Here is an 8,483-nt window from a genome sequence, read left to right as displayed (position 1 = left end):
TGCTTACTGGCTTGTGTTCCATAATTTGCTCAGCCTGCCTTCTCATGGCTCTGAATACCACAAGCAATCAGGCCTGCCACTACCTTTCCTGCCAATGATAGCACAAATAAGACCCTGAATGTATGTATGGGTTCCACACTGATCAGAACGTCCTCAGCCAGTCAGAGGTGAGACTGAAGGTCTTTGAGTCCTTGCTGCACAACACAAGCAAGCTTATGCCTCCTGGAATTTGAATCTTGCTCCTCTGGAACAGATATTGTGATGTGGGCAGTCTGTCATTCCATGGGAAGAGGAAAGGGGACATCAGAACACACTGTGCTCTTTTATAGTCCTCTGGATTAGAAAAAAAGCCAGATCCCTCTGAGCCAGAACCTTATTAGACACAAGAGTACATGGGATCCCCTACCTGCTCTCCAACATGCGGATAAAATCTATCCATAATATCTGAGCCCACTGCTACCAGAGTCCACGTTTCCAACCCTGTAGCCAACCAAGTCCAGAGTCCCACCTCTAATCTCTTGTGGATTACTTCAGGCAAACTGACTGCTTGCCCCTTACCTGAAGTCCCAGATCTTGGACTCAAGCTCCCTCTCCAGGTACCCTAAGTCCAAGACCCAGTTAGTGTTTGAGTTGCACCCTCGGCTTAGTCTGGAATCAGCTGCACCCTCCCTTCCACCACTCCCCCTGCCAGCTCCACACATGTTTTGTGTGGCTTTGGCCAGAGTGAGTAGTTGAGACAGTGTTTTTCAGAGTTGTCCTTTGCCCCTGTTGTCTGAGCACTAAGCCACTGTGTGTTCACGTGCCTCTGTGTGTGTCTTTGTATCCGTATCTCTGTGTTGTCTTCCAGTATGTCCCTCAAATTCAAGCCCCTACCAGCCTTCTCTCAGTGCATTCCATGTAGGACTCTTGTGACTGGTTCCTCCAACTCAAGTACTAATCATGTCTAGACATCCAAAATGCCCCCTCTAGAGTTCCTTTTCATCGTGTGTCTTCTCTGATTGCTTTAGTGTCTCTGTCACTGACAGCTTAGCCCCTGACACACAGCCACCTCTCCTGTCCTTCCTATGTCCTCCCTATCTACCTCATGAATGCTGCCCCCATCACCTCAGCAGAGATCCTGCCTCCACCACATCCTTCCTCCTCACTCTCACTTTTAGACTAACCCTCAGTATGGCTGGGACGAGGTCTGGTGTGTACCCAGAATACTCCAATGCTGATGACAAGGATGAAGTTTGAGACCAAGTCAGGGAGAAAGTGAAGGCAGCAACAGCTATGAAGGAGTCAGCGCTCTTGGTGGCTTTGGCATCTTTAACAGCTTTGACATTAATCTCCTCAGAGCCCTTGTTAGCTTGGGTAAAGGCTTTCACATGTTTTCAGTGAGCCTCAGTCCTTGTCCACCTGACTCTTCTGGTCCTTTTCCATGATAGAGGGGCACAGATGCAAGAAAGGCAAGATCAGTACAGGCTTGCACAGTTTCCCAAAGCTTTCCTCTCCTACTGGGAAAGGTCTAGGATGTTGTCCTAGCACAAGCCACAAGCATCCTAGAGTCCAAGACTTGCTGCTGGAAAAAAAAACTGGGTTTCCTAGGGAGCATGATGCCCAGCCCCCCTCCCTTTTCCTGGCTTCTGGCCTTGCAGAATGAGCCCTAAGAACAGGAAAACTCTGTGCTGGCCCAGACACTGATGGAGGCACTCCAGCTGGATCATGAAAACCTGGCCTGTGATGGGGAGATCCAAGCCTATGCTGCCAATATAGCCTTTGCCTCTAGCCCAGCTGCATGAGCTGCTGCAGCTGCTGCTTTTACATCCTTCAGTTGGATGGTTACCAACCATCTTATGACTCCACAGTAGGCCCCAGGAGTCAATGCCCAGCTTCTGACACACAGGCCTCCTTGGGATAGGGATACCCCTAAGATAACATTTGTCTTTTCACAGATCTTCCAGGGGTTAGTGGCCAGTAATATGGCTGCCCCCAGGATTCCATGAACAACTTCATCATCCCAGTCCAGGAAGTTGCTACCAAGGGGCCAAGTAGGGCCTATGATTTTTCTCAGGCTCCAGAAGCCAGAGAGGTGGGTGATATTCAGCCTCAGACAGCCTTCCTGGACCAGAATGATATTTTTAATTTTACTCAGCCAGCAGTTGTCAGTGGAGTGGCCTTTTCATGCTCCCTGAGGTCTGCCAGGGCCCAAGAGGCCACATCAGAGAGCCACAGTGGTGCTTCTAGAATGTCCCAGACATTCCTTGCCAGGGAAGTGGCAAGATCATCAGGACTGGGGAGGCTCTGGCTCAGACAGGACAGGTAGAGCCCCAGAATGCTGTGGTCATAGCTGCTGCCAAGGACAAAGTAGTGGCAAGAATCCTAGAGCCTGAGGACAGCCACTATTACCTAACACAGTGCCGACCTCTGGTTCAGGATGAGAGAGGCAAGAGAACCACGAAACTGAGACCTCTCTATCATTTTCACAGTCTCCTCTCTCTCTCTCTCTCTCTCTCTCTCTCTCTCTCTCTCTCTCTCTCTCCCCTTCCCATTCCCCTCCAATCCTTTTCCTTCTCCTCCCCTCTCTCCCCTCCCCCATCCCTCTCCCCGTGTGTCCATGTTCTTCCACCATACATATTTTTAGCATCTTTTGGTGACTCCACGTAGTTCCTATTCTCTGGTCTGGTTAGAGAATGCAGCAGCCACTGATTGTACTTCTCTTGCTGCCCAGAGCCTGCACGAGTAAGGAATATTTGGGGCACCCTTGAATAGAGAGTGCCAGGAAGCCCTGACTGTGTCTGCCAGTTCTGATGTGGTTCAAGCACCTGGATGAAGGATATGAGAACAGGGGAGAGGAAAGAGGTCTTGCTATCATCACCTCCACCTGAATGGTACTTCTGTCCCCAATAACAGACACCTCAGACTCAGTTACCTCCTAGGCCCCCAGTGCCCACAATTCCCAGATACCTCAAAGCAAGTGTTGTGTCAGCCCTGGGCAATATGACCCTAATGCAAAAGAGGGTAAAAATCCACCCTTCCTGTCTCTTTTCTCTTCTCCCTCATGGGCTCTAAGTCTGTGGTTCCCCACACCTTGATTTTCTCTGGTGTTTCTCTTCCTACTCTAGGCAAGTAAGTTGGTGAAATCCTTGATGATCAAGAACTACAAGAAGGTACTCACCAAGTGTTCAGGCAGGCAGCCTGTGCCTATGTACCTTTGCTTATGTACCTACTGTTCATCCTGTAGTGGGTCTTCTGCTCTCTGCAGAATTCAGAATTGCTGCCTCTAGTTGGAATGGCCAAAGGGCTGAGTTTCTAAGGCCCCTACTCAGATAAGATACATTTACCAAGCACTCCTGCACTCCGAAGACATATTGAAGGATATCATCAGAGAATACAGTGAACATTTACCTAAGGCAAGACCCACCTACACTCTAGAAAAGTGGGGGGAGGGAGTTAGGGAGATTGATGGGAGAAACTCCAAGCTATAGGAGTCCTTGGGTATGCTGTGGGACACCAAGTCCAAGTTTCCATCCTAATTGCTCTAGAAGCCACCTCTCCACTGCTTGAGCTTCTGTTATACTAGAAGTATAGTGAGACACATGTGTCCTCCCTGGTGCCTCTCTGTCCTGATTTCTGAGAGTCTCTCTGTCTCCTAAGGTAGATGCTACTCATTGTCTCTGCTTGTCCCATTTTCTCTTGCAGTCTCACAGGTGTGAACGCCTGTCTGAGAGCTAAGACATATCCTGACCTGGGCTTGACTATGCCTTACTACTCAGATTAGGGTGTGTATTCACTGCTTTCTCTGCAGGTAGAACTCTGGAGTCCGCCTGACAGAAATCGATAAGAAAGAACACCCATTCTTGTGTACACAAGGGATTCTTCTGCTGCCTTCTGGGGTAAGAAATGGAAACAGAATGCTGCAGCCTTGTCCCTGCATGGATTCTCTCAGGTAAACAGGAGTAGAGGACTCAAGGGACCCAGTAAGACTCGCACTCTCAAGGAACAGCACACAGCAACCGTGGGTGAAAAGGTAGCATGCTGGGCCCAGGCCTGTCTGCTTTGGGGATTTTGCATGCATGAACCCACACAAGTGCACACCTATACACATAGCTCGGGTGAAAAGCAGCATGCCTCTTGCTGCTGCCTGCCTAGTTTTGGATTGACAGGCTGGTCCTCCATGGAGATGCTCTTGCATGTAGATCTTGAGGCAGACAGGAGCAGCAAACTCCACATCTGTATTTGTACATCCTACAGCCTTTAGCAAAGCTTCTGCTCCCAGCCCTGTTCTCTGCCTCACTTCTTACTATGCAGAACCCAGGGAAGAAAGGATCAGTACTCCCTGTTAGGGATGAGGCAATTGAATCTCAGGTTGTGGGGCTATTAAATCTCTGGGATGGGGAAGAGGACCCCTCCATGTGATGGAAAATTGTTCTGTTGAAAGAGGCTATTGGAGAGCTGGCTGCAGTGTGGGCAAAGTGGTCTCCAGACAGTATCACTGTTCCTCTTTTTAGGACCAAGAACACTCCCCAGCTGAGTTGCATAGTGGTGAATTTTGGGTATCAATTTCCTGAATGGCAGCTAAGGTAGTGAAAGTGAGTCCTCATCCTGTTGATGGGTCTTTAGCCATTCTGTGCTGTCATCCACGTGTGTCAAACCCTTGCTCCCCAACTTGTTTTGCAGCTGTCCTCAGGGAGGTACTCCACAAGATGGGGCAGCACCCCAGTTATGACTGCTTCCTCAGTCCCTGTGCCTTAGTTCTCTCCTCCAGCAGAAGAATTTTCAGGATTGGAATAGCCTGAAATGGGACTGTGGTGTCCTGTGCTAGGAAGACAGCAGATGGGTCTCATGACAACAAATGAGTAGCTTTTTGGAACTCCCAGCCCCTTTACAGCTCATGGTCCCCAGATGAGATCTCAGAGAGTGAGAGTTGGCAGCAATGTCTGTCCTTTCTGTCAGATGTCTAGGATTAGTGCTCCTCTGGTGTACCCTCTTGTTGAGCTATCTCATACCAATGTACATGTCTTGCACATGTCTTTCACTACCACTACCACAACTCATGGGTATCTTTGCTTGCCCTCAGAATGAAGCACTCACTTCTTTGTGGTCTGAAACAAATGTCGCTGATGACTCGATGAGTCTGAAGTGTTCCATGAGCTTCTTCCACTTGTGTGGGACCCATGGTGCTGGTCGCTGGGGAAGACCACTAGGCTGACTGCAAAGTAGAGGAACTCTGTTCTCTGATATGGACAAACCTGGTGGTCAGATATGCTGGTGGTTGTTTTTTTTTTTTTTTTTTTTTGCTGATGTTTTACTTAGGGTTTGCTGTGAAGAGACATCATGACCACAGCAACTCTTATAAAGAAAAAAACATTTAATTGGGTCTGTCTTACAGTTTCAGAGGTTTAGTCCATTATCACCACAGTAAGGAAGCAGGTGGCACACAGGCAGACTTGGTGCTGGAGAAGTAGCTGAGAATTCTACATCTGGATTCACAGATATGAAGAGTGACACTTGGGCTGGCTTGAGCATCTGAGACCTCAAAGCTCATGCCCCAGTGATACACTACCTCCAACAAGGCCACACCTACTCCAATAAGGCCGTACCTCTTAACAGTGTCTCTCCCTATGAGCCTATGGGGGCCATTTTTAGTCTAACCACCACAGCTGGCATGTGGGAAGAGGAAATTCAGGGGAGGTATTGGGAAAAGGGAGCACAGATTGAGAATACTATACAGGGGCAGTGTGATAGGACCAGCACTAAGCACTTTCCCTGCAGACTCACACACACCATTCCCCTGTCTCACATCTGAGGAAGACTCGGGTGCTGAGATCAGAAGGCTCTGAGCACATTCAACAGTGGAAAAAGTCAGGGCACACCCTTTCTTTGGTCCTTAGAGAATGTGCAAGTGCAGACCCAGGCTAGTCTGTGTCTGTGCCATGATGAGCAAAGGCACGCAGTAGCGGTGCTTGTGCACACAAACAGAAATACAGGAATTTAAGAATGCTGGTTTCTTCCTTTATAGTCGTTGTCTGTACGGTTTGGCCAGGACCCTTGCACCAGGGTGTACTCAGAGCAAAGGGATCAAAAACTGACTCCTCTGTTTACAACATGGCCAACAGAAATCTGGATCTATTGTGATAAGAAGCACAATTGTAGTTTTGCTTTGACCAAATATCTACAGAAATTCTGAGTAGGACCACTGGCATACGGCTGTGGAGCCTTACTCTTGGAAGCTAAAGTGTTGGGAGAGTCAGGGCCTGGAGAGGCAAGAAGACCCCTTTCTGCAAGCTGAGTCACATCACTGGGGTAGGGGAGGGTTTTCCTGGAACTCATTGGGTCAGTAACAGGTCTGCTTGGCTAGAAGAAAAGGATACTTTTTTTTTCTCACTCCAATATACCTGGAACACCAGCATATCCTCAATAGCACCAGACCCATGTCCAAGTTCCTCTGCAGTCTTCGAACCTGCCATGAACCAGCAAGACAGGAATGCCGAGATTCATTGCCCAGGTATAGGAGAGCCTCTGCTTGGTCGAAGCCGTCTGCAGTGACCCTTTCACAAAATAAGCTTTCAGAGGCCCATGAGAAATTTCCCTCAAAGTTCATAGATGTCATTCTATATGGCAGCATGGATGAGGGGAGGGACAGATTCCCAGCCCTGCATAGAACATTAGGAACTTGATTCCACTTGTAGTCTTTTTTTTTTTTTGCCATTTTTTCTAACATACGAGAGTGTGGTAGCCTCCCTCAGGAACAGGTGCTCCCTGAATGTGGGATGCTCTGTCTTTAAACTTTGTCTCCCACCTCAGGACCAGAGCCAGGATCCCTGGGAGTGGAAGGTTCATTTCTTGGAGATGCTTTCCAAAATATAGATGTGGATATTACTGAGGAACATTCCAGGACCCAGATGAGGTCCCAGATGAATATCAGGGATGAAGCTTTTATTGAATAGTAGAGCTGAGACAACATCCAGGCAGAGATGCTGACCTGGGATGCGGATGGAGATTTTTGTGATGCTTGGGCCAGGATCCCTTTTGTATTCTGGGCCAAGTATCACCAGTGTGTCCAAAATAGCAACTGCACCAATTGGAGAGCCACATGAAGAGCTGATGTCAACAGCAGCACAAAAGGTAGAGCAGGCACCAGCATCCTAGATAGCCCCAGCATCTGCTCCACCATCTGGATCAGAGATGTCACCAGAGGCGGCACCAGCCTCTCCTATATCCAGTAAGTTCATCAAAGGTACATGAGCCCCCAAGAAGGGCTGAGGAACTGCTGAGAGAGATGAGGGGGGCTGGTGAGAGGTGGCACTCATGTGGGGGAAGTGTACTTTTCCATTGTTTGTGTCTCTCCCTTGTTGCTATAGGTTCAGTTTGTGCTCTTCTCTTTGCTCTTTGTGTTCCTGCCTGCATCGAGGACATGTGACCATCTTCCTTATGCTGTCACTCAAAGTCCTTCTCACACAGAACCTGGCCTTTCTCCCTGTGGGTCATGGCTGTTTTGTATTCGTCTCATGTGTTGTTTCTAGTGTTTGTGGTTTTGGTATCAGTGTTACATTAAAGTTGCAAAATCAATGTGGGTGTCTTCCATTACCTACCTATGTGAGTTGTAGCAGGCCTATGGATGGCCGAGCTCCTGACTAGGAGACTTCTACAGACCATGCAGAATCAGTGGACTCTGATTATAAGGAAGGACTTTGTCTGTGTGTAGGATGGCATATGGCTCAAGTGAGTGGGAAAACTTGAGTTCAGAGCAGAGTCTAGATGAAAACCAACAAAGGTTGCTCTGAAATGCTACCTAGACGCCAAGAGCACAAAATGAAAATGGCATGAAGGACCAGAGGTTGGGGTTGCTGCCCTTCCTCCAGGGGTAGAGGTCACAAGCACTTACCCACAAAGCCTACTTGCCCTCTGAATCCTGCCATCTTTGTGAATACAAGATTCTGTAACTTTCACTCATCACTATGATAATAATTCAAGACTTCTAAGGTGGACCAGGTTCTTAAGAAAAATGAGGTGATGAGCACTCCCTCTTCTTCCCAGATACACTGAAAAATGGACTTTGGTAGGTGTGCAGTGAGCTTTGTTCTTGTCATATTGTTCTTTGCCAGCGATACTTAGCCCTCCTGATAACTGCAGGGGGAGACCATGGCTATGATGTTGGGAGAAAGGTGAAGAAGGAGTGCAGGCTTGGCAAGGGTTCAGACAGTGGATGGGCTGGCTAATTTTATGTCACCTTGACAGAAGCTATACTTATTTGAGAAAGAGAAACTCAACAGAGAAAATCCTACCAAGATAGGACTGTGGGCAAAACAATTTTCTTCATTGATAATTGACATAGCTGAGCTCACACCATCATTGAGTGTTTCAACAACTAGGTTGGTGGTCGTGAGTGCTATAAGAAACCAGGTTGAGCAAGCCAGTACGCAGCATCCTCCATGGATCCTGCTTCAGCTGCTGCATGAGAAGGCAGGCTGAGCAAATTATGGAACACAAGCCAGTAAGCA

General features: G+C 48.2%; 1 non-coding gene and 1 pseudogene across 1 annotated transcript; both read left to right on the top strand.

The window, feature by feature from the left end:
- Positions 1-1,243: 1,243 nt before the first annotated feature.
- Positions 1,244-7,204, top strand: LOC114636058 (annotated as a pseudogene).
- Positions 6,038-6,162, top strand: LOC114636059. Its single transcript, XR_003713566.1, has one exon. It is a non-coding gene; the product is annotated as a small nucleolar RNA SNORA11 (small nucleolar RNA).
- Positions 7,205-8,483: the final 1,279 nt, after the last annotated feature.

Source organism: Grammomys surdaster, unplaced genomic scaffold, assembly GCF_004785775.1.
Source record: "Grammomys surdaster isolate TR1022 unplaced genomic scaffold, NIH_TR_1.0 121640, whole genome shotgun sequence".
NCBI classification, from domain to species: Eukaryota; Metazoa; Chordata; class Mammalia; order Rodentia; family Muridae; genus Grammomys; species Grammomys surdaster.
This window is presented reverse-complemented; position numbering and strand designations above follow the sequence as displayed.